This window comes from Macrotis lagotis, chromosome 2, assembly GCF_037893015.1.
Source record: "Macrotis lagotis isolate mMagLag1 chromosome 2, bilby.v1.9.chrom.fasta, whole genome shotgun sequence".
NCBI lineage: Eukaryota > Metazoa > Chordata > Mammalia > Peramelemorphia > Peramelidae > Macrotis > Macrotis lagotis.
The window spans coordinates 187207338-187234510 of NC_133659.1; the positions used below are offsets into that span (position 1 = coordinate 187207338).

The 27173-nt window shown below is 40.0% G+C and overlaps 1 pseudogene; it reads left to right on the plus strand.

Moving 5' to 3' along the window:
- The first annotated feature begins 2706 nt into the window (after window positions 1-2706).
- LOC141512044 (keratin, type I cytoskeletal 19-like) lies at window positions 2707-26773 on the plus strand (annotated as a pseudogene).
- The last annotated feature ends 400 nt before the right edge of the window (window positions 26774-27173 follow it).

Sequence of the window (27173 nt, forward strand, 5' to 3'; positions counted from 1 at the left end):
TGAACAATAACTCTACAATGCTAAAATATAGAGAAGGAATGGATTAATATAGAACACCATAGTAAATTTTTACCATCTATACAGAGAAGTTGAATAAATTATATCTTTTCTCCTTGGATTTTCTGGATACTCTTTTTTTTCTCTTTACACAATCTCCCTGAGTGAGGCTATCAATTCTCCTAGACTCAACTATCATCTTGATGCAGATGACTCCTGAATTTACAAATCCTTTCTCTTTCCTAAACTCTAATCCAAGGGAACTGGGTGACATAGTGTAAGAGATCTGTGACCCAGGACAAATCATTCAGTTTCTGCCTCAGTTTCCTTGTCTGTGTTGTTTCAATCATGTCTGACTTTTTGTGATCCCATTTAGGGTTTCCTTGGCAAAGATACTGGAGAGGTTTGCTATTTCCTTCTCCAATTCATTTTAAAGATGAGGAAACTGAGGATTAAGAGTCTTGTCCTCAGTCATATAACTAGTAAGTATCTGAGTCTGATTTAAACTCAGATCTTCCTAATTCCAGATCTGATGTTATCTATCTGCCATCTAACTGCCCTTTCCTTTTTTTCTAAAATGAGAAAAATAACACTCAAGTTTCTTGTAAAGGTCAAATGGGTTAATTATAAAGTAATCAGAACAATGCCTGGCTTAGTAGGCACTGTATAAATGTTAGTTACTATTATTATACTGCTGCATCTCTAACTCCTGGACATCTCCATTATTTCACAGGTCTTTCAGACTCAAGATGTCCAAAACAAAATCCATGTCTCTCCCTATATTATCCTTTCCTCTTTAATTCTGTTGAGGACATTCCCAGTCTTCCGGTTCAGTTTAAGGAAGGATGTAAGAAAACTGAAGAGGTAGGAAAGGGTGAAGTTATGCTGGACTTTAAATACCAAAGAGAAAGTTTTATATTTGATTGATTCTGGAGGAAGCACTGGAGTTTAATGGTGAACCAAATGACAGGGTCAAACTATGCTTTAGAAAGGCCATCTTGGAGACTGAATGGAGGATAGATTGGAATGGGGAGAAGCTTGTGGCAGGAAGACCTATCTGAAGGTTAGTACAGTAAGACAGGATGGAGATAATAAGAGCCTTACCTGGGGTAGTAGACTGTATCAGAGAAGAGGTGGGAGCATAGACAAGTAGTGTAACAAAGGCAGAAGTGACAGGAATTAGGAACTGATTGGGTGACTTGGAGAATGGTAGGGCCCCCTAGAAGTATTAGAAAAAACACCATGATCTATCTATAGTTATCTCTTCCAACTAGTAGAGTTGGGGAGAAATGCCCCCACATGAGAAACTTTTTGACCCTCCCTTTATATTGGAGAAGTCTGAACTTTTTCTTTTATGGGATGTTTATGGTACCTTATTGTAAAATTTGAGTTGCCATTATATATAATATTTGGCATTGTATATTGTATATGAGTTGATATTATATATAATACCATTCATATATTTTCCAAATCATTTGTTGGCCTTCACATGTCATTTGGGTCTTCTGCAAAACTCCAAAAAAATTTCTATTTAATTTCTTATGCCTATTGAAACCAGAATGGGGGAAAGTCATGATGTAGAAGAGATAACTATATTTCACATCAAATGAATCTCTTCAAGGGCAAAGACTGTGACTTTCCTATTGAATTGGAGACTCCCTGAAGGGCAATGACAGAGGGTAATAGGGATTGGAGATCTCCTAGGACAAGCACAGTTTCTTTCCCCATCAGTTTGATATTTCTTTAAGGACAGGAGCTATATTTCCATAAACACACTAGGAAATAGCTAAGGAAAAAGACTATGTATCCTCTCCTGCCTCCAGTAGACTGGGAGCTCTCCTAGAGCAGGATCTGAGTTTTCTTCATTGCCCTAGAACTTCATTGAAGGTTGCCCACTGTGTTATCCTTATTAGACTTCAGAATTCTTTGAGGGAAGAGACTTTCCCCCATCACACTGAAAACTTTCTGAAATCAAGGTCCTCCTTTCCTTCCTTCCTTCCTTCCTTCCTTCCTTCCTTCCTTCCTTCCTTCCTTCCTTCCTTCCTTCCTTCCTTCCTTCCTTCCTTCCTTCCTCCCTCCCTCCCTCCTTCCCTCCCTCCCTCCTTCCTTTCTTCCACATAAGGTGCTGTGAATATTCTATTCATGCCTCTTTTAGTATACAGTTTACAGAGAACAACAAGATAGGAAGATGAGGAAAAGCATCTGTTTCAAAACAGTTAGCATGACAATTGAGTGATGTACCCAGGAAAATGGCCTTAGTGTGTTAGGAATTCTTAGCCAAGACCATGAATCTCAAATGTACTGTGTTCCAAGACCAGGTTGAGGGGGGAATTCTGGGATCTAGGTCATCTCTCCTCCTCTCCCTCCCCATCCCCGCCACTTTCCTTTGGCAGCAGATATAATTTATGGTGCTCCTGACAGCTATCTGTCATTTTACTCCAGACAATAGAATAGAATAGGTTAAGCAGAGGGCTTGGGCTATTATAGGATGCTTTGCCTGGGGCTCCAGCCAGCTCCCAGATTTCACACTTCTTTTGCTGTGTTTGAGTGTTTTTGGCAAGGACAGGGAGGCAGACTTGGGAAGGGGTAACACCCTCCTGGAGCCACCCACTGCTAGTGGTATAAATAAGAAGCCAGGGGACCACAGTTTTGTATTTTCCATTCCAGAAGAAGGTTCAGGAGTATTCCCCAAATTTAAGGGACAATATCATGAGCTGTAGACAAAGTTCATCCTATTCCTATCGAACCCGCAACAGTTGGGGAAGTGGAAGTCTGAGAGGTACTGGAGGGGGACGTTGCAGCATGAGGGCCTCTTCTAGTTGATTTGGATACTCTGGGATGGGAGGAGGAAGATTTTCTTCAGGCAGTAGTTATGGTGGTGGTGGTGGTGGTGGCAGCAGTGGTTGGGGATCCTTTGGCATGTGGAGTGGAAGCAGTTCCAGTTTTGGGGGTACCCATGGTGGTGGTGGTATGAAGGGCTCCAGCTTTGGAAGTCACTCAAATAGTGGCTATAATATTTCCAAGGGCTATGGTGGTAGTTCTGGGGGCTTCAGCAGTGGCTCTTATGGGGGCTTTGGTGGAGACATGGGGGGCTTTGGTGGTGGCATGGGAGGAGGTGATAGCCTCTTGATAGGTGGTAGAGAGAAGGTTACTATGCAAAATCTCAATGACCAATTGACTTCCTACATGAATAAAGTACATGCCCTGGGGGATAGCAATACTGACCTGGAATCAAAGATTTGGAATTGGTATGATACCCATGGTCCTTGTTCAGGCAAAAAGAACTATTCTCACTACTATGACATCATCAATGACCTCAAGAACCAGGTAAATGGGAAGTGATATCTCTTTTCTCTATTTGCACTCATGTGTCATATTTTGAGATGAGACTAACACCTCTAGAGATGAAGGTCCTCAATGGTAGCTGCCATAGTAATTCTCTTGGTCACCAGAAGGACAAAGGACTGAGTGAGCATTGTTTCCAGAAAGTACAGAGAAAAGTCAGAATTTTTCAGACAATTTTTCAGCAAACATTATTCATCATCAACTACATGTTATTCTCTGTTGGGTACTAGAGTTGCAAAGACAAGTAGAAAATTGTGTTTTACTCTCAAGCAATTTGTTTTAGTGGAGGAGACATGTGCATAAATTTATGTAAAATATATTGCAAAGTTATGGGAGTAAAGGGGACTAGCTTAGTAGCTCAGAATAGCAGGAAGAGCTTCATGTTGAAGATAATGTTGAAGGAGGAAAAAAGAGGTAAATATGAGAGAATACATTCCAGACATGAGAGAGAAAATGCAAAGTGCAGAAGTGGGAAGTTGAGTGCTCTGGGCCCTTGACCTCAGTTTCTTCATATATATATATATTGGATTGGATCATTAGGTGTTCAAGTCCCTTCCAGGTCTAGATCTATGATGAATTTTGTCTTCTGTTCCATAGGAGAAGGGTGGGAGATGGAACTTCATGGCTTGTACATTGACCATATTTACCATTGCCAGGAAGATTATCTGTCAGAAAACTTGAATTTTATCAGAAACAAGCCAGAAGTCTATCCTTTTATCCCACCTCTCCCACTACATGTAACAGAACAGAGAAATCCAGTCTGAGGAATTTGTGGGATCCAAGGAAAGGTTATATTCAAAAGCAGACTTGGTGTCTATACTAAAAGCTAGGTATGAAAGTGTCCCATGCATATTTCTGTCTGGCTATTCCATTCTTGCTCATAACTTCCTGGCAAGGTAATACCTCCTCACTTTCTTCCTTGTACAGGCCTCTCTGGATCTTCAACGGATCTTTTCTTTATTGGGTTACTGATCCAGATCCTTGCATTAGCTCTCTTAATGTTTTGGGGCAACACTGGAGCAGGTGCAGATAGAAGGGACCCTGAGACAACACCCAGAAAGTTAATGGTATTGTTTACTCTGAACTTTTCCTGTGAAGGCAGTAGAGAGAACCTGGACTCTCTTGACCCCTGGTCTATAGTTCTGCTAGTATTGCAGCAATGGGATATGATGGGGGAAGGGAGGATGGAATCACCCTTAACATTTACCCCTGTCTCTTTCTCAGATTTTCAGTGAGACAATAGACAACAACAAAGTCATCCTAGATCTCGACAATATCCTTATGACACTTGATGACTTCAGGATGAAGTGAGACTTTGTTCATCTCTCTTTATAATCAAGGAATTAGATGGGGAAGTTGATAAAGTGTTGGGTTTAGAGTCAATAGATTTGAATTCAAATCCTACCTCACTTATTTAATTATGTGACCCTGGGCAAGTTATTTACCCAATTTTAGCCTTAGTTTCTTCATCTGTAAAACAGGGATAATAATAATATCTACCCTCCAGGGTTGTTGTAAGGATTAAATGAGATAATATATATATATATATGTATATATAAAGTGGTTTTATATAAATGCTAGCTTTCCTTCCTCTTCCTCCTTGTCCTATCATAATTCTTTTTCTTCTGGGGCTTTTCTTTAAAGGTTAAAAAATAGAAATAATTTTGGAAGGGGAAGGCCATCAGGAAGCAGATAGTCTTTTCTTTACATAGTGTCCTCCAGTCTTTGAAGGGGAGGTCTCTGTCCTTTTTTATCCCACTCTAACCCACCTGAACCTGTCCTGCAGGTATGAGATGGACCTGAATCTAAGACAAGGAGTGGAAGCAGATTGCAATGGGCTGCACTCTGTATTGGATGATCTGACCTTGCAAAAGGCTGACTTTGAGATGCAGTATGAGACTCTGAAGGATGAGCTACATTCCCTGAAGAAGAGGTAGCCTGTCTGATTCCCAGAAGCATGATGAGATGAACTAATAGGATTCACTGGGAAGGGGAGAGAAGACAAGTACATGGAGGCTGACCTAGAAAGGACTTAACAGTCCCAGGACCAGGGGTTTCAGTATTTTTCTTGCCCTGGTAGAGCTTTTTGATAATTGGGTGGAGTAGGTGACCTCTCAGTCTAGCCTCCTGAGATCTGCTCTAGCTGAACATTGGCTCTCCAGTTCTACAGTCTTCTCTATTTGAAGGGTTCAAAAATGGGGATAGTTAAAGGAGTAACAAAAGGGGATTAGTTGTCTCTATGTATTTTTCGAACTACTTAAACTGCCTCTTGACCATTCTTCTTTTCTGACAGGAGCTGAATTGATTAACTGGGCAGAACAGTAGTGATGTCTGTGGAAATGAATGCCGCTACTGGTGTGGATCTGACTGACGTCTTGAATAACATGTGTGAAGATTATGAGAAACTTGTTTCTAAGAATCACAAGGATATTGAGGATTGATTCTAATCCCAGGTGAATAATCCATGATGAGGGACTGCCAAGCCTTGGCTGAGAAGGCTGAACAAGATTGTCTTGGGCATTCATGAGGCTGGAGTGTGGCAGGACTCCTGAGTCCCAGAGAAACTAAGCTCTAGTCTCTCCCCATCTCCCACACATTTAGGTCACACTCTAGGAGCAATTTGGTGGGGATACTGGGTTCCCAATCTCTAATTTCAGTGGTGTGGGGATTTCCCTGTAAGGAAACTCTCCACCCAGAAGAAAGGCAGCTCCTTAATAAATTACAGTCAGTAACCTTCAAAAAGCAAGCATGTCTTAGAATCAGAAAGACCTGAGTTTTGTATCTTGCTTTTGGCATTTATTAGTTTAATTAATACTTGTTGCTTAATCACTTAAACTCTGTCAGCCTTAGTTTGTAAAATGGGGATAATAATACATAGTATTATTCTCCCTTGCAAAATGGGGTGAATAATGACTATGACCCTTAGAGTTATTTTGAGAATCAAATGAGAAAGTACTTCAGAGGTTTTCCAAAAACTTTAGTACAGTCTTAAACTTTATTAGTTTGAAATTGCATTAAGATTTTTATGGCCTCTCATATAAATTATTGTTGTTGTTATTTTTGCCTTTTGCCTTTTGACTTTCCTGGGATATCAAGATGCTAAGTGACTAGCTCAGGGTCATGCAGCCAGCAACAGGTATCAGTGGAGAGACTTGTATCCAGATCTTCTTGACTCCAAGAATGGCTAGCTCTCCCTGCCCCTGCCATATCATGCTTCTTCCCTATAGCATTTCAAATATTTTCATAAGGCAGTCCAGAGCTCAGAAGATATCCTTCCTCTACTCTCCCTTTGGCAGCCTCCCAGTTTGACCTTTGCTCTAGCAATGGGCATTCTAAACCTTGGCAAAACCCAATATGAAGGAAGTGACTGACAATTCTAGTCTTCAGTAAACTTTGGGTTTTGCTGATGACTTAAATAAGCCAACAAGTGACAACTAGCAGTCAGCAGATAGAGACCAGCAACAAGGAATTGACTCAAGTCCGACACAACTTCTAGAACCTGAAGATAGATTTGCAATCACAACTCAGCCTGGTAAGTAAATATGACCCCGATCTCTGGGGGAACTTGAGAAGGAGGGATGACCAGTCTCTAGTTATAAGAGGAAATGGCCTAAAACTTTCATCCTCAATATATAAATGGTGCCTTCACCTCTTAGCTCTTTGCCAGGAGATCCCAATGGACACCCTCCATCCTTCCACCCTCCCATCTACTCTTCTACTGGAAATCTGCTCTAGAGAAGAGTCTGGAGGAAATGAAGGGGCAGTCCTGTAGCCACCTGGCCCAGATCCAAGCCCAGATCAGTGAAATGGAAGCCCAACTGAGTGACATTCAAGGAGAGATAGAACGTCACAACCAGGAGTACAATGGCCTGCTGAATGTCAAATTGAGACTAGAGGAGGAAATTGCTGTTTACCGTCAACTGCTGGAGGAAGGACAGCAAGATGAATATGTAACTCATTTAAAAAAAATACCATTTCTTCACTCCCTCCTCCTTACCATCCCTAGGACAGAAAGACCCCCCCCCCCCGGATGCTGGGTTGTTGGAAAGAGTAGTGTCAGGGGTTTGCTTCTGTGCTTCAATGCTCATTGTCCCCTGGGCAAGTCTATCCCTGGTCAGATGGGAGCCCTGGGGAGGAGGGGACATAAGCATGGGAGAGGGGAGTCCATAGTTGGAAAGATTTCCATGGTCTTTAACATCAGAACAGAACTTAAAGAGAGCTTTGTGTGATTCTTCTTCATTTGAGAGAAAGAAACTCATCTAATTGGTCCCAATTTATGTCTCCTTTCCATCCATTTGGGAAGTACTGGCCATTGACTAAGTTTCAGCCTTGGTTCTCATGATGCTAAAACCAAGAAACTTGTAAGTGGAGAGAGTCATTGAGGCTCATTCACCCTGTCTTGCATAGTTCTAGCTCTCTCTTACAGGGAGGTCTCACTCATAAGCTCACCAATATCTTTTTTTTTTCTGTAGTGCCATTGATTTTGGATCTGGAGGAAGGAGAGGAGGGGGTAGAGGTGGAGGAGGCAGCAGGTATGGAGGGGGAAGTGGAAGTGGAGGCAGATATAGTGGTGAGGGTGGCAGTGGAGAAAAAAGCAGTAGCAGCAGGTATGGTAGAGGAAGTGGAAATGGAGGCAGTGGTAGAAGTGGAGGTGGGTACAGTGGAGAGAGTAGCAGTAGAGGAAAAGGCAGTAATGGGTATGGTGGAGGAAGTGGAAGTGGAGGCAGCTATAGTGGTGAGAGTGGCAGTGGAAGTAGAGGGGGTGGCAGCTCTGGATGTGTCCAGTCCTCCTCCCAATGTGGCTCTTCCATTTTCCAATCCTAGACTAGTGGGAATAATTTACAAGGTAAGAACAGTTACCCTTGAAAAGATTTATTTTTTTAGGTCTTTTTTTTTTTTTTTGCAAGGCAAATGGGATTAAGTGGCTTGCCCAAGGCCACACAGCTAGGCAATTATTAAGTGTCTGAGCCCGGATTTGAACCCAGGTACTCCTGACTCCAAGGCCAGTGCTTTATCCACTACACCACCTAGCTGCCCCTTAAAAAGATTTAAAAAAAAGTTTTGTGACATTCCTAATTAACTGGGCCAGAGTGAGATAATTCCACTGCCTAATCTCCATGCTCCCTACCTCTAAAACTCTCCTGGCCAGACATTCTACCCACTTTGTATTCAAACAAGTGACTCCATCTCTCTGGGTCTTAGTTTCCTCATCTGTGAAATGATAGTTGTTTTAAAGTCCTTTTTGGCACTAAATATTAGACCTCCCACTGAGCTTTCTTGTTGTCTATGAGCCCTTTGTTTTTACCCTTTCTATACTTCTCCTGTTCAGCCTCCTTCCATTTTCCCTCTGCCCTCCCACTGTCCCCAAAACCTATTGCTGGGCCTGGAAGAGCACATAGCCTCCTCTCTTAACCATTTTACTCCTATCTTTTTTCAGGGTCCCAGAAAAGATACTAAACTCCTCCAGAAATGCCCTACTCACTTCCACCTGAGCTACATCTGCACAGTTCCTGGAGGAAGTAATAGCTTTCTATTTAGAAGTCAGGACCAGCAGACAACATTGAGAACACTGGGAATAGTATCCTGTTGTAGCTGAGTGGATCCCACAGGGGAATCCCTGTCAGCCTTTTGGAGTGCTCCATTGGCTGCTTTGGACTCCCTTTGACCTTCACTTTTGACCAAAGTTGTTAATCCCTGCTTCACCTTTTTTTCCCTAATAAAGTTTCCCTGTTAACAAACCAGAACTTGACTTTTGAGCAGTTTGTTGGAATTTGTAACCTTATTCTTTGGATGATGATCCTTAGGAAGGACAAGATGGAGGAAGAGAACTGAAACTGAGAAAAGAGAAGAGGGGCAGGATCTAGAACCATGTACCAGGGAGCTAAGCAGAACCATATTTAATTCATAGTGAACTGTGAAGATGTGGGCACTGTGCTTTGTGGAGTCACTGTCTTACATTGCTTTGATTTATAAAACAAATGAATTGAAGGTACTTAACCCATGGAGGGGGATGAGGTAGCTTTATCAGTTGGCAACAAAAAGTACTAGAGGGACAAATACATAATATACATTCATCATTCCTCTGTAGGAGTGGTGGAATTCTCCCTTCTTTTCTCATACTAATGTGTTGCATTAGTCCTTTGGGGACTCTTTTTCCTTTTTACTGCATTTTCATGATAAAACAATTTTTCTTGAGCAGAAATGTTGGTGGTGGTAGGAGGCACACCATATTACTTTAAAACCCTTCAGGGTTAGCACAAGTGAAGAATACATCTTGGATGTGGGCCTCCAAAAAAAAAATACCAGGCAAAAGCTACTAGGCAATCTATGACTCATCACTAACTGGAAACATAATTCATGAGCAAATGCTAATGAATTTAATTTCACTGCCCAACCAAAGAACGTATCAATTTGAACAAAGGACATTTAATCAAATAACATAGCAAATTAAGGAATAAGAAAAAGACCCCCTCCCTATACATGTAAGGTATGTTTTCCCACCAGTGGGGAAAGAGGTACACACAGATCTAGAACTGATTGGCCACCTAGTCCAACTTCCCTTATTTCGAAGATAAGGAAACCAAGGCCTCATGAGTTTTCTTATTGTCAGAGACCAGGGGGAGAAGTCAGGCAACTGAATTAGTAGAGACAGGATTACACCTAGCGACCTATGGAGGTCAAAAAGATTGCCTGGACTTCTCTATTAGAGACAGCAATAGAATTCTGTAAAAGGGGTGGGAAATAGAATAAAGGGGTTTGCTATTGCTGCAGTCTTATTCTTTTGGAATTTGACCTTTGACTCACCTTGGGAATGTAGAATTTAGAGGAAGGAGTGTGGAGGAGGGAGGCCCCACCATGACAAGTCTTGGGGGGGGGGGTGGAGCTTGAGCCAAAGGGGAAAGAATTTTTACTGATAGTGATATATTGCTTTTATAAAGCTTCCAAGAGTCTATGTCTTCTTTGACCACAATGACTAATATGGTAATATTTTTGCATGATTGAACATGATTGCTTACTATCTCAGGGAGGTGGGAAGTGAGGGAGGGAGGGATCGAGAAAATTTGGAACTCAAATTTAAAAAAAATGAATGCTAAAAATTGCCTTTATATATAACTGAGGAAAAAATAAAACATGCTCCCAAGATTATTAACCCTGAGTAAATAGGTTTAATATTTAAGTTGTAGAAGAAATGTCTTGGGTAAAGAAACCAAGATACTTTCCCTAAGAATGGTCCCTCAGGCAAGTTCACTTAAGTCTGGTCTTCTCTGAAACCCATCTCCTCCTCAGTGAGAGGTGGAATGGAGGCATCAGCAAAGGATAATTCACACTTCATGGGTCTACTTAGGGAGAAGTTAGCAAAGAGAGGCTCCACATACTTTGAAAAAATAAAGGATTCAAATGAGCAGTAAATTACTGATTTGTCTGTGATACTAACCACCCCCAGCTGAAGTATCTCCATAATTAAGATTGCACTACATGATAGGCACTGTTAGACATGGGGTGACAAAGAGAGATGTGAATGTGTACCTACTAAAAGATGACTCTTAATGGTGTGGGTGGGAGGGGGAGATGGGAAACTGCAAACATAAATGACTATCAGACAAAGTAGAGTAAGATAAAGAAAGAAGAGGAATTTGAGGAGAAAGAGGTATCTTTGAGGGGAGACACTTCATGGAGGAGACAGTTTAGTTTGGTCTTCAAGGAAAGAAGGTACATCAATAGATGGAGATGAGGACAATCCAGGCCTGGAGGATAGCAGAACAAAGTCAAGGAGAAGGTAGAGAGCAGAGTAATAATGGAGACTAGAAAGTGACCCGGTGTGGAAAGAAGGAAACATATAATTATTAAGTACTGACTGTATACCAAGAAGTGTGATAAACACTTTATAAATATTTTCTCATTTGATCCTCCCAACAATCTTGGAAGTTAGGTGTTGCCATTATTCTTATTTTACAATTGAGGGAACTGAGCCCAAGAGAAGTTAAAATGGCTTACCCAGAGTCACATGGTTAGTCTGAATCTGGATTTGAATTCAAATCTTTCTGACTCCAAGCCTAGTACTATATCTACTAAACCATTTTGCTTCCTCAACTTGCTTTGTATGACTGAAATGAGAGTGTACAAAGGGTGAGTTATATCTTAAGATTTGAAAGGTGGTTGTAGCAAGATTATGAAAGAGTTTTGAATGCCAAGAGCAGGGTTGAATTTTATACAGGAGGCAATGAGAGTCACTGAAGGATTTTGTACAGAGGTGAGATCTGATCGTGGGGATAAATTAGGTGGAGACAAAAAGGATGGATCAGAGAGAAGACAGACTTAAGGTGGAAGAGTGAATTGTGTTGTTGTTCACTCATTTTGATTCTGTCAAATTCCAAGAAGAGAAATTAGGGGGCTATTATGATGGTCTAGGTTAAAGAACTGAGTACAGGCTATTGTAGAGAAACACAACCAGGCTAAATGTGCCAGGAAGCTGTTCTGAGACTGAAGGGCCACTTTACTAGAGATCTAAGACACCATAGTATTTAGTGTGATGTGAGAGGTGTGCTATATTTCTATAGTGACCCTGTGGATGATATTGGGCCTCCTTCACATTTTGTTGTTGGTTAGTCAATTCATGGTATCACCTCCCTGATGTCATGGTATTCTTTGAGAATAAAACATTATCATCATCATCATCATCATCATCATCATCATTATCAGTAGTATCTGATCCCATTTGGGTTTTTTAAAGATACTGAAGTGGTTTCCCGTTTTTTTTTTCCAACTCATTTTATACATGAGGAAACTGAAAAAATTGGGTTAAATGATTTGCTTAGCTAGTGTGTCTGATGCTAGATTTGAACTCAGGAAGATGAGTCTTCTTGATCCTAGACCTGGCTCTCTGTGCAGTGACCAGCCTTTCACGTTACCCCCCCCCCCCCCACCAGGTAATGAGATAAGTACTCAGAGGAGCTTGGGATGGCCCAGGGATCTTTCTTATAGGACCCTGCAGCCACAAACAGAGCAGAAGGCAGGTAGCCAGCTATGACCACACAGAACTCCAGTTGAGTGCCTGGGACTCTGGACAGAGCTTTTCCTGCTTTTCTCGTGTTACCTTTCATATCAAAGCAGGTGAAATAATCAGGACCAAATTCTAGGACCAAACTGGAAAACTGGAAGAATAAAAAGAATCCTAGTATCAAGACCCAAGGGGTCTATCTCTTGGGGCAGTAGGAGCTTGAACCAATTTCTTAAATTTTCTGGACCTCAATTTCTTCATTTGTTAAATGAGAGGATTAGATTAGAAGTCCTTTGAGGTCCCTTCCTGCTCTAAATCTGTGACCCCAGCCACCTGCAGTCTCAGGGCATCTTAATATTAGTGTGTGGAAATTGTGGATCTGTGGAATCAGTGACTGACAGCATTATTTTACATTTGAGAAAACTGTTTCTCAGTTTCCTTCTTTCATTTTGTTTCTATCTCTGTTTCTGTCTTTCTGCCTCTTTTTTTCTCTCTCTGTCTCTCTCCTCTGTTTCTCTCCATCTCTGTCTCTCTGCATATCTCTGTCTCTCCTGCCTTCTATTTTTCCTGGCAAGAATGATCTTTACCTTAGAAAAAATAGGAAAAACATAACTACTAGTAAATTGATTCCCAGAATAAGTAAAGAGACAATCTATCCCATGATAGATTCAAATCATCTGACTCAGAAGAATTTGCCTGCCTGAGAAAATTCTGGATTAGTTAAAGAGATGATTAATAATATTAAAAAACCAAACAACCCCGAAAGCTATAAGGACTATGATTAATACAATGCTCATTTATAATTCCAGAGGACCAATGAAGCAACTTATTATTCTTCATCTTCTGACCTAAAGGTAGCAGATGTATGGTGCTGAGTGAAACATATTTATTTTCATATACAGGTCAATGTGGAAATTTATTTTGTTTGAGCAGGCATATATGTTACAGGAAACCTGTTTTTCTCTTTTTATTAAAATTTATTTTAAAAGAAGTGTTCAGATCTTCATTCTCTCTCTCTCCCTACCCCAAGAAAGCAAAAACAAAAATCTCTTTTACAAACTCAAGAGAGAAGCAAACCCAATTTCCAACTTCTCCATGTTACAAAAAGGCTGTATCTGTACTTTGAGTCATCATCTCTCTATGAGGAAGTGGACAATATGTTTCATCTTTTTTTCTTCCCCCTTCCCTCCAGTGGGCAGCTAGATGGGACAGTGGATAGAGCACTGGGCCTGTAGTCAGGAATATCTGAATTCAAATTCATTCTTAGATACTTCAAGTCACTTCACCCTGTTTGCCTCAGTTTTCTCATCTGTAAAATGAAATGGAGGAGAAAATATCAAACCACTGCAGCATCTTTGTCAAGAAAATCTCAAATAGGATCACAAGAGTCAGGCATGGCTGAAATGATTAAATAACAGCAATCTCTGCCCTACAGAGTGATGGGAAGAAGGCAAAATATACTTCTGTTAATTAAAAAAAAGTGGAGGTGGTGAATGTACAGATGTGGAATATTGTAAACACTTTTAGATGAGGTCATGGTATTTCTAGTTTTACTTAATTGCTTTACTTTGTCATGAGAGACTGCCAGTGGAGTGGGGAGTAATCTGTAAATGTTTATAATATGAAAATAAACATCAATACAATTTTTAAAAGAGAGATGGTTAATGAATATCTAGAATACAAAGCAGAAATTATAACAAGCTAGCACAGCTTCATCATGAACAGGTTATGCCTGGCTAACCATTCCATTCCTCCCTTCCTCTCTCCCTTCCTCTCTCCCCTCCTCTCTCCCTTCCTTCCTTCCTTCCTTCCTTCCTTCCTTCCTTCCTTCCTTCCTTCCTTCCTTCCTTCCTTCCTTCCTTCCTTCCTTCCTTCCTTCCTTCCTTCCCTAAATGAATAGATCAGGGTAATTAGTAAATTGCCCTATAGCAAAGCATTTGATAAAATATAGTTCTATGACTTGAATTGATTGACTTGTCAAGCCTCAAAGAATAGAATGGTTCATTATCAATTTAGTGGAAGGTCTCCAGCTGAGTGCCCCTTTGACTCTGTGCTATTTAACATTTTTCTCTGTGTTTTAGATAAAAGCATATATTTTAGATGCAACAAATTTCCTTATAATACAAAACTGAAGGGAGATCTAATTCACTGGGTGGACAAAGTCAGAATCCAAAATATCTTGGCAAGCTAAAAACTTGGCTGGATAGAATAACATTAAATTTAATGGAGTTAAATATAAAGTCTTGTACTTGGGTTCAAAAGATCAATTTTACAAGTATAGAATGGGGGACATATATTAAACAATAGTTTGTCTGAAAAATTCTGGGACTTTTGAGAATCATAAACTTGATATAGGTTCACAATGTGATGTGACAACCAAAAAAAAAAGAGCAAATAGGACTATGTAAAGAGAAGCAGAACTTTGCTAATAAGTAGATTCTCCCCCTCTTTCTGTTTTACTGTGGCTAAATCCCATCTCAAGGCTTGTGTTCTGCTGTAGGAATCATAGGTTTAAAAACATGTTGATAAATTGGAGAGCAGCTACCCACAGGAGAGCAGTCAGAATGGTGAAGAGTTTGAGTACATGTCATATGAGCAATTGAAGATACTAGTCACTTTAACCTAGAGAAGAGATGGGGGTGGGGTGCTAGGGGTGAGCAAGGTAACAGTCTTCAAATATTTAAAGAATTGTCTGACAGGGGTAGTTAGGTGGTGAAGTAGATAGAACACTGGTCCTGGAATCAGGAGGAGCTGAGTTCAAATGTGACCTAAGACTTAAAAATCATTTAGCTGCGTGACCTTGGACAAGTCACTTAACCCCATTGCCTAGCAAAAACACAAAAAATCCCCCCCCCAAAACAACACCAAGAAACAATCCCCCCAAAACAAACAAAAACAAAAACTAAGACTTTTCTGGAGAAGGGATTAGATTTGTTCCGTTTGATCACTGAGGTAGAAGCAGGAATTGGTTAGAAGGTATAGAGAGGTAAATATAGGTTTGATTTTGAAGGAAGGAAGAAATTCCTTCTACTTGGCTGCTTCTAACCCTGGTTCTCTCCACCACTGTGGTTGCATTGCCCCCATGTGGCCATATCATGAAAGATCACAAGGTTCCATAATCCCTCATGGTTTTCTCATTCTCATCTCTAATATTACTGCAAGCTTTTATGAGAGTGTGATGGGAGGACCTGGCCCTGGGGTATCTACCTTTTGCTGAAAACAACAAGATTTGACAGATTTTTCTGGATTTATTCCCAGGAAACTGAAGGAGCAAGTCCAATTTCTGTGTGTGTGTGTGTGTGTGTGTGTGTGTGTGTATGTATGTATGGCCTTGTTGCCATTATAACAGTGACAAATTTTAGATAAGGACAAATAACTTTCAGAAGAATTTTACACATTTGCCTGCTCTTTGCACATGGAAATAGGCATTTGTATGCCCTGGCTATGTGTTTTTTTTTTCACCCCACGCCCAGCATGGGAGACACACCTGTGATCTTGATAAGGGTGTTTTTCATCTGGGAGGTAAGCTTGTAAATTCAAGATATCCCAGGATATCTAGATCTAATTGGTTCCCTCAGCCAGTGCTGGTTGTGTTTTGGGAGGTTCTCTCTCCAATTGGTTCATCCACCAATTGGTAAATGACCACTGACAGGGAAGATGAGAGGATAAGCTCAAACTGCAGTCTGGATTTTCCATGCAGGGATTTCATGGGGGATTAAAATATTCACCATGTTTTCATGTTTTAAATATCAATTTCACATGAAAATACATTAATGATTATCATTATTATATCATGTTTAAATTATTATCACTCATGCTTTTGAGTCTTTTGTGATTTTTAGCGTTCCTTTTGCAAAGAGAAAATGAATAGCTGTCCTATTGTTCATTGAATACTTCTTAAATCATTTTTTTGGGAGACCTTGCAGTTGAGCCAAACCTAAGTTTTATGGGTAATCTCAATTAATGCAAATAATGAATTCCTTAAAGTAGTCACATGCATTTGAATTTGCACTTTTCAAAGTTATAATTATGTAAAATATGGTAATTGAGTTTGGCTCAATGGAAATATAACCATACAAATTTGAATAAGCAAACTTTTAGGAGTTTCTTTATTGTATTAATCAGGACCTAGTAACCAGTTATAATTAATGTTGCCTTTATTGTGTGTGTGTGTGTGGGGGGGGGGTTCTAAAGATCCAGAATGAGCAAGGAAAAAAACCTGACTCCTTTCTTTCTTTTTTTTTCCAAAATTCAAGAAATCTTTTATTGGTTATTTTTTAAGACATTTATGCCATAAATTCATAGGGGATTGGTTCCAACAGCTCAGGTTCCTTGCCATTGGGTGGAGCAGGTTGACGTTTTAGTTGAACCCAAGTGCCATTTTCTTTGGCTTCTTTCTTCTTCTGATCATTTTCCTTTACTCGCTTCAGGAAGCTATCTCTGCTCTTAGAATGCTTAATTTGCTCAATATGCACATTAATTCTCTTGGCTAGAATCTTGCCCTTAACCTGTTTGTTTACAACAATGCCTACAGCATGCTGTGTAACATTATAGACTCATCCAGTCTTGCCATGGTAACATTTGTGGGGCATTCCTTGCTGAACTGTGCCCATACCCTTGATATCTACAATATCACCTTTCTTGTATATGCACATATATGTAGCCAGAGGGATGACACCATGTTTTCGAAAGGGCCTAGAAAACATGTATCGAGTCCCTCTCCTTTTTCCTTTTGTGTTTGTCATTTTGGCAACTCACTGGAATATGGCGGAGCTGGCAGAAAGCAACCTGACTCCTTTCTTTAGAGGTTTGGCTCAGAGCAAGCATGCCAGACCTCCATAAGCCTAGTAAGTCTGTTGTTATGCAAACATACTAATATGCTTCACTGGTTTCTCCCACACCTGGAAGATTATGCCTACCTTATTGCCACCTCATAGGCTCTCTCCCTTCTTTCAAGACAGTCTGAAATACTAACTTTTCCATGAAGCTTTTCCTGATTCCATCCTGGCATATATTTATTTTTATATGTTTGCATATATACCCATTATATCCCCCAATAGAATGTAAGCTTTGTGTTTCATTTTTGAATTTGAATTCCCAGTACCTAGCATAATGTACATAGTAGACCTTAACAAATACTTGGTAGATTAGTACAGATTAGTTATGTGTACAAATGATATTATTATTATGTTAGTAATTATATTATGTTAGTTCAACATTAGTTGAACATTAACTTTGGAAAGCAATTAAAAAATAGCAATTAAAATGTTCATATCCTTTGACCTAGAGATTTTACTTCTAGGTATATTACTTCCTGAGGGTCAAGTTCTAAGTAAAGTAAAATTGAAGTGCTTTTTGTGAACACAAAGAACTTAGTGAAGATTGTGGTACATGAATGTAATGAGATATTTGTTATATAATAGATTTATATTATTTAATAATTTATAATATATTTATTATAATATGAATATGAACAATTCAGAGAAACAAGGGAAAACTTCATGAAAACAGAAATGAAGTCAGCAAATCTAAGACAACAAAATTTATAATGACTACAAAACTGTAAAGAGAGGCATCAAAATGGAACCGGGCAATTTAATTATAATAGCTAAGAAGAGAAAAGAAAAAGTGCTTCTCTCCTTTTATTAAATCATGGGTATGAAATGTTTCATATATTGCTACAAATGATGAATATGTTGTCTTTTCTGAACTTTTTTGTTTTAAAACTAATTTTGCTAATTTATTTCATTTTTATTATCACCTTTGTTTTCCCAATGTGTTCTTATCCTCTTTGTCATCCAAAAAGGCATCCTTAATAATCAAAAAAGAAAAAGGAAAAAAATACAATGTAAAACTTTTTCTTTTAAAAAAAGTGTTAAAAGGGAAGACTTATTTGGTGAGGGGATTCTGAAATGAATATGTAAAAAACAAAAGGTATTCATAATGTTTTTAATAAAAGGAAAATATAAAAGAGATAAAGCAAAAGCAAAATTAAGGTCTCAATACATCTTCCAGGCCAGGATTGCTATTTCTCCATGAGACTTTGATGACCCAGGTTCAGAGGAGGGAGCCATGTGTTGGGTTGAGCAGTGCAGAGTCAATCATTTCTACTCTAAATGTTCTAAAGGATCTGTGGTAATGCCTTCCAAACACATATGGGTCTGATAAGTCATAGTTAAACACACCATCCCTTGACTCCAACATCATGATGTTATCAGTCTTCTTTGAAAATGAAGGAACACAACAAGATTGGGTTCTAGGCTAGATCAGGACTGGGTAAAATCATAAGAGCTCTCATCCCCCAGTCTTCTATTCATTGAACCATTCTGGAAACAGTCTCACTTGACTGTTATATAGGGAGCAATGAAGAGAAGAAAAAGGAAGTTTTGCTAGCTTGGAGGAAGCTAGGTCCTAGGCTAGGGGAACTTAGTGATGATTCCCTGAATGGCCTCCAGAGGATGCTGTGGCTACTGAATTATACTTGCTCTTTCCCTTTACTCTAGTGTTCACTACCAGGTAAAGGTAGCTTAGTTTCCCTGATGGTGGAGTGAACTGGAGAAAGCAGAAGTAGGGATAAGGAACAAAGGAGTGGCAGTCTATTACTCCAAGGCTCGGCAGCTCAGTGGAGAGTGGTTGGAAGACATGCACTGTGGTCACTGAGGGATCTTCCAGTCCATTAGGCCATGTCCATGATCTGTTCTGTACTAAGGTGCTTGTTTGCCATAAATTCTGGGTACATGCCCCTAGGCTTGGCCCAGGGACCTTGTAGGGACATATCCAGTATGTCATCCAAGAACCACCCAAGGGCCCAGAATGGGAACTCCAAATCCTCCTTGCTCTTCTAGGACTGGCTGAGACTCAGGTAGGAGAGTTGGGGAGGAGGAGACAAAGATGGAGCTAAGTGCTAGTGGAGGAAAGCAAGGTGGAGGGGAAAGCAAGGTCAACCAGCAAAGATGGGGGAGGGTTCCTGGGACTGTTTGAAGGATGAGTCACTGGTGGAGGCCCCAGGAAAGAGTTGGAAACTGGGCCAGGAAGCACCAGGTACACTCTGTCCCCTCTTTCCCTCTGCCCAGAGAGGAGGAATGCAACTCAAAGTCAGATCTAGCAGGCCCTTATCCTCCTGTCCAGCTAACTTGGGCCCTGTTTTCCCCTCCCTCTTCTCCCTAGAGATGGGGAGCAGTAGGAAGGAAGTGGTCGGATATCCATCACAGATTAAGGAACCCACCTAAACCATGTTTGAGTCTGGGAGGGGGCAGTGGGTCCTTTGGGATAGGATTGTGAGTGGGGGTTTCACAGGAAATATAGATTATAGATTGGAAGGAACTTTAGAATTCAGCTTCCTTTCTTTACAGATGAGGAAACAGAAAAAATTTAAATGCAGTTACACAAATGAACAGTTACATACTTCATGAGACAGAATTTTAATTGAGTTGTTCTTAATCCCCAAACCAGCATATTATCCACTAATTCATACTATTAAATGCAGTAGGCTTTGGGTGATGGTGGTTGGTGTTATGAAACTGGTGGGCTGGGATGTAGCTGTGGGGGAAAGGTGGGGCCCAGTAAGTTGGTAACTCCCTGAACTCAGCTAGAGAGGTAGGAGAGGAATGACAGAGGAAGCCTGATTTGGGAGGTTATAAAATTTGGCACCTTAGAACTTTAGTTAGTTTACAAGATGAGAAACTTTTCAGTCTAAAACAATCAGAAATAACTTGAGAATCAACAATCACAGCTACTGCTTATATAACATTTTAAGATTTGCAAAGCATTTTATATAAATTATTTTGTATGATCCTTACAACTATCTTGAGAGATAGATGCCACTACCCATCCTCATTTTAAATAGAAGAAAACAGTAGCTCAGCAAGGCTGTGACCAATCCAGTTTCCCATAGAGAGTGTTAGAGGCAAGATTTGAACACTGGCCTCATTTGACTCCAAGAATCCAGGTCTCACTTGATTCCAAGTCCATCATTTTTTGTAATATATCTTAAGTTTCTGATTTATGGCATGTAAATCTCTACTGCTTTCCTTATGCCCTTAGTTCTTATGAATTTACCTCTCATTGTCTGTCTCTTCTCTACTCACAGAGCTACCACCCTTGTGTAGGTCTCATCACTACTTACCTTGGAGAACTTGGTCTCTCTGCCTCAAATCTCTCTTTTCCTATCCAATTTAAACTTTCTACCAATATTTTCTTAAGGTGCTGGTCTGGCTACATGACTCCTTTCCTATAAACTTCAGTAATATATTTAAATCCTCTAATAGTCTGGTTTCCACCTTCTTATCCAAGTTTGTTATACAACACTACCCTTCACTTGGGGCAGTTAGTTGGCACAGCTGATAGAGAGCATTGGGCCCGGAGTCAGGGAGATCTGAGTTCAAAGTCAGATTCAGACACTCAGCTGCATGGCTTAGAGAAAATCACTTCACCCTGTTTGCTTCAGTTTCCTCATCTATAAAATGAACTAGAGAAGGAAATAGCAAACAATTCTGGAATCTTTGCCAAGAAAACTCTAAATAGGGTCATGAAGTGAAATGACAGAACAACATCCCTTACTCACTCTACCTTCCAGCCAATTTGATCTGTTGCTTTCCCCTATATGCCTTTCCTCTTATCTTTGCACAGATTGACTTTTCTATTCTTGAAATTCAATCCCTCCTTATCTTTTTTTGCTTAGAATCCCTAGCTCCCTTCAAAATCCAGTTCAAAGGGGACCTTCTATTGAGGCCTTTCCTGAACCCCCTATCAATTAAGGTTCTTCTCCCTACTTCTCCCAATACTTTGCTTTGTATTTATTTTTTATTTTTTTCTATAGATAAGTTGTTACCTTGATAGAATGGAAGCTGAAGGCAGGCTGTTTTTGTTTTTGTAACTTTATGTCCTAGCATGTTTTTTGCTGTTTAGTATTTTTCAGTTGTGTCCAACTCTTCATGAACTCATTTAGGGTTTTCTTTCTTGGCAAAAATTTCAGAGTGGTTCAGATGAGGAAATTGAGGCAAATAGGATGAAGTGATTTGCCCAGGGTCACTAAATGTCTGAGGGTCACACAGCTAATAAGTGTAAGGGATGATATTTGAACTTGGGGAGATGTTTTCCTGCCTCTAGGTCATGTTCTCTATGCTCTATGGAGCCCCCTAACACCCTTTTTAGCTCAGTATCTAGCACATGATAAATAAGCAATAAATGCTTATTTTTTGGTGCATTGATCTATGAAATGAGAAGGTTGGACTAGATGACCTTTAATTCCCTTTACTCTCCAAAGTGATTATCCTATGTCCTAACCTCATTCCAAGGACATCTTTGAGATTGGCCTTCTTCTTCACTAGCTAGGGATCTCACATGCATAACCCCTCCTTCCTTTATGTGTTTTCTTCTTACTTTAGAAAGTAAGCTCCTCAAGGAGAGGGACTATTTGCCTGCCTGTTTGACGTTTTTTTTTTTTTTAAACTTTAGTGCTCAGATTAGTGCCTGATACATAATATGTGTTTAATAAATGTTCAATCTATCTATTGAGCCATCTATCATCTCCTTATCTATTGTTGCTCTTTCATCTTTTTCTTTCTTCCTTTTTCCTCTCGTCCCCTTTCTGCTCTCTTCTCCTTCCTTCCTTTCCTTTTTTCTTTCTTTCTTTGATTCTTTCTTTCTTTTCCTTCCTTCCTTCCTTCCTTCCTTCCTTCCTTCCTTCCTTCCTTCCTTCCTTCCTTCCTTCCTTCTTCCTTCCTTCCTTCCTCCCTCCTCCCTCCCTCCTCTCTCTCTCTCTCTCTCTCTCTCTCTCTCTCTCTCTCTCTCTCTCTCTCTCTCTCTCTCCCTCTCCCTCTCTCCTTTTTTTTGGTACAGAAGGATAGACTTGAAGGCCCACATTGTCCTACCTGCCTGCCACCAGGACACATTCCCATGTTCTCATTTCCTGGACTGAGAGAGCCTTGGGCACAACTGAATAAATCATAACTGGAGGCAGCCACAGCCAGAGCTATCCCCTTGAGCAATCATCCCACAATAGTGTGACCCTGGAGGTTTACAATGGCAACTAGCCAATTCCCAAAAGAGCCAAAGGGCTATTATTATCCCTGGAGGGTCTAGGACTGGAGTCCCCCAACCAGTATATCAGGACATACTGGTTGCTTCAGAAGCAATCAGTGGATATCATCTCAGAGGACAGAGGACTCTTTAGAGGCAACCCACTTATTTTTACTGACTCTTGTAGAATAAGCTTATTGATCCAATAGTGAGGGTGGCAGAATCAGTGCTCTAGAATTTAAGATCCTTGGCTTCTAGTCTTTTGTTTTATTGTTTGTTTTTATGTACTGAATGTTTACTAACACTGCTCTTTTGATATTTTTGTCTTTTTATTTTCGTTTTTGGTCTTCCTAGTACTACTTATCACAGTGCTTGGTATGTAGTAAGCCTTTAATAAATACTGCCTGATTGAATACTTCTTTGTCTCTACTTATCCATCCCCCCTCCACTTAGCCCCTCCCTTTAAATCAGCAGGGGCCCTTCCTCCCTGGCTCTACTCAGTGACCTCATTATTTGTCTCCTTCCACTTTCTTCCTTGTACTCCTCTTCCTGGGGAGAACTTAATTCAATTAAAAAAAATTTTGAAGAAAATATAATATGTTTTTCCTGTGTTAGGCACTGGGGCAGAAAGTAAGTAGTAGTAGTAGTAGTAGTAGTAGTAGTAGTAGTAGTAGTAGTAGTAGTTGTGGGAAGTAGTAGTAGTAGTAGGAGGAGGAGGAGGAGGAGGAGGAGGAGGAGGAATAGTGGAAGTAGAGGGAGTACAAAGAGTGATGGAGGTAATAGTAGCAGTATTAATTGTAGTAGTTGTAATGCCGGGAAACTATGGACACAGAAATATTTTAATCTTATATCTATTGGGAACAAATTTTTGTAAACTTTCCTTTACTGCTTTTTTTTTTTTTACCTTTTTGAACCCCATTCCTGACAAATAGACACTCCTATATCCTTGAGAATTCTAGGCCACTTTGAATGACCTGAGCTACACATAATCTGTGGGCCAGGCTAATTATGCAGACATGATAAATGGTACCTTAAACCAGGTAGAAGCCCCTCCTATAGTAACGCTTCCAATACCAGATGTGAGGATATTTAAGGAGAGTCTACAGAATTTCTCAATCTCTTGCCTTGCCTACCATACCTGATCAGGTAGCTGGACTGCCTGATTTAAACTTCTGAACATAATTCCATATGTAGTTCTTAAAGAGTTCTTAACTCTCTATAAACTAGTCTTAACTGATTAGCTTTCTTTCTTTCTTTCTTTCTTTCTTTCTTTCTTTCTTTCTTTCTTTCTCTTTATTATTTATTTATTACCTGATTGTAGTAATTTTTCCTCATAAACTTATTTTTAATATATATGATTATAATAGTTCTCTGTACTCATATTCTCAATACATAGTACATCAGTAGTAATGGTAGTAGTGGTAGTGGTGGTCATAAAAGTAGTGGGAATAGTAGTAATTGTAGAAGTAGTAATAGTGAGTGGTGGTGGTAGTGGTGGTGTAATAATAGTGGTAGTGTAGTAGTAGTGATACTAGTAGTGGTAGTAGTAGTCGTGGTGGTAGTGGTACCAATAGAAGTAAAAGTAATAGTAGTATTGGTAGTAGGTAGTAGTAGTAGTGGGTAGTAGTAATGGTGTAGTGGTAATGGTAGTGCTTCAGTAGTCTTCATAGTAGAAATGGCTGATATTTATATAGAATTTAAAGGTTTATAAAGTATCTTATTTATATTTTCCCAGTTGATCTTCACAGTAATATTGTAACTAGGTGCAATTATCATCCCATTTTACTGAAGAGATAACTAAGGTTCAGAAAACAGTGCATACTTTGCTCAAGATCAGGTGGCTAGTAAATGTCCAAGGTGGGATTTAAATCAAATAAAAATTTGAATTTTTATTTCAATCCTAGAACATTATGCTCCATTGCCTTTCCAGGTAAGTCAGATAAGACACATAAGTTATTTGGACCAAGTCATATACATTTATATATGTATATTTATATGTATATTTTAAGGATGGATTACAAATACCTAAGTACAAATTTGGCCTCACTTCTGAACTGATTAACCCTGGGCAAGTCACTTACCCTTGTTTGTCTCAGTTTCCTCATTTGTAAAATGAGCTGGAGAAAGAAATAGCAAAACACTCCAATATCTTTGCCAACAAAAACAGGGTCAGATACAGCTGAAACAATTAAACAAAAACAGTCATGTTTCACTTCACTCACATTTGTACTCTCTCCAAAATACTACTCCTGGCTTGTGAATACATTGTAGGTACTTAACAACAACAGTTAGCATTTATATAATGTTTTAAGGTTTGCAAAGGGCTTAACATCATCTCATTTGATCCTCATAACAACTCTGGAAGCTAGAAGTTATTATTATCCTCATTTTATAGGTGAGGAAATTGTGATAGAGATGGATGAAGTTAACTGATCAAGTTCTCACAGCTAGAATATGAGATTGTAGGTCTTCCTAACTGCAAGATCAGCTCTCTCTATCCACTGTGCCACCTAGCTATCCTTAGTACATAGTAGTTGATTGCCTACCTGCCTTACTGGTTTTGAGTAGGTACCTTTCTTTCCTCCTTTGTCATTCTTTGTCTTATTGGCTTATATTCAAGTCTCTAGCCTCACATAGTTAAGTGTTTAATAAATTCTCTGTCTTCTCCACACACACACACACACACATACTCCCTCCAATCAATTTCTCTCTCTCTCTCTCTCTCTCTCTCCTCTATCTCTGTCCTTCCTCCCTTCTTCCTATTTCTCTTTCTTTGTCTCTCCCTCCCTTTCTCCTCCTCTTCCTTTTTTCTCCATCTCCCCCCCTCCTTTTTCTGCCTGTTTATAGCTCTATCTTTGTCTTACTGTATGCCCAATTTAAAGTACATATCACAACTCATCTTGTTCTGTGTCTTGTCCACCCCCCCCCCCCCAAACACAGATGATCTATTGATAATACTGAAATCTTTCTACTAAGTTGTTTGACATTTTGAGGGTCGCAGCATATCCCTCCACAACTCACTTCATTTTCCAATCAGACATCTACTGGATGGCTTCATCCTCACTGACCTACAGCTACTCAATCCTCCCAGAAGTCATTGCATTGCCCTTCAGGCCACCTATATTTGTGCTTTTCTGGAGACTGCAGCACAGAGAATATTGAGGTTAAAAAGACCATATCTTATGTTAGGGAGTTGTTACTTGGAGTTATTGAAAGTTGTTGCTAGGTGTTATTGAAAGCTCTATGTTTATTTTCCAAATGCAAACCAGTCCATTCTGAGTCCTTTGAATTGTCATCAAAGCACAGGCTGATTAAGTTTTGTCTTGGCTTCTCAACACTTACCAAAGTGCCTTGCACAGAGTTTAACTTGAACATTCTATAATTTTTTGAATTGAACTGAATTGCCCCTAGATTCTTTGCAATGAAGTCAATAGTATCCAAGGTCTTACAGTGTTACCCTTATATTTATCAAGAAAAGGGTATGATTGGAAAAGGTGGTGGACAGATGGACTGAGAGCAGGGAAAACAAATAGCCTATATATATACTGGCATCCACAATAATTCAAAGTACAAAAAAGATATACATATATATATATATATATATATATATATAATTTTATACTTTTTTTTATGGGCTTAAGTGGCTTGCCCAAGGCCACACAGCTAGGTAATTATTAAGTGTCTGAGGTCGGATTTGAACCCAGGTACTCCTGACTCCAGTGCCGGTGCTTTATCCACTGCACCACCTAGCCGCCCCCATATATATATATTTATATCGCATTACTAATTTCATAACAACCCCGAGCTATTGTCCTAGAGATATTATCTCTATTTTATAGATGAGGTCCCAGAGACCTAGAAGGATTGAAAGACACACAGTTAGTGAGTGTCAGGTGGTGGTGTTCAAACCCAGGTGAAGAATTTTTGTTGTTGTTGTTCAAGAAGGGGAATGACATAATCCGATCGGTGTGTTAGAAGACGATACAGATGAGACGGCAGGCCGACCGAGCATTTCTTTGGTCAAAGTGACCCTGAAACAGATCCATCCAGAAGTAATTCTAAGAGCTGGATGGAGTCTTAACTTCAGAAGCTCACCGTTTCAAGGCCCTGAGAAGCGTAGGTATACTCAGCAGGCCCAGCCCCACAAGGGAGTTTTACAATCACTCGGTTCCAACTTTATCATCAATTCCCAACAGCTTTACAAAACTCAAACAAAGGCTGCCAACCCCCAGAGACGCGAATCCCTGGCACACTCTGCTTGGTGGGAGGCGGGGCACCCAATTAGCGGGGGAGCGGGTAGAACTTGAGTCAAACGGGACGTGGTTGCTGGGGCGACACTACCGAATTGAATCCACTGGACAGCGAGCTCCGCCTTTGACCATTTGTGCAACCTACCTACTTGAGGGCAGTTGAGGAACTACCTGTTCTGCTCTTTTCTAACTTCTCTCCTTCCTGCTCCTCCTCCTCCTCTTTCTTCTCCCGCTAACTCCATTGTCCCAAGCGGACATTCGTTCTGTGATTCCTTTGACTAGGGAGGTGAAAAGCTCTGGCGTCTGAGGAGATTTAGGGGAGCCGGCTGGGAGCCGGGCGCTGGCTGACCTGGCGTCTAGGAGTTTCTATAGTTTCAAGGTTCTGCAAGGCTTAATTTGCACCTTTACAATATATATTTTGACTGTTGAATTATAATCTAAATTATAATTTTTCTTAGCACATCATGTACATTCTGTAACAGTTCTCCTGGAGCTATGCTTTTCATGTGTGGCAGTGGGTACATATAGATTAATGTTCTTGGTGGGATAGGGGGAGGGGGTTT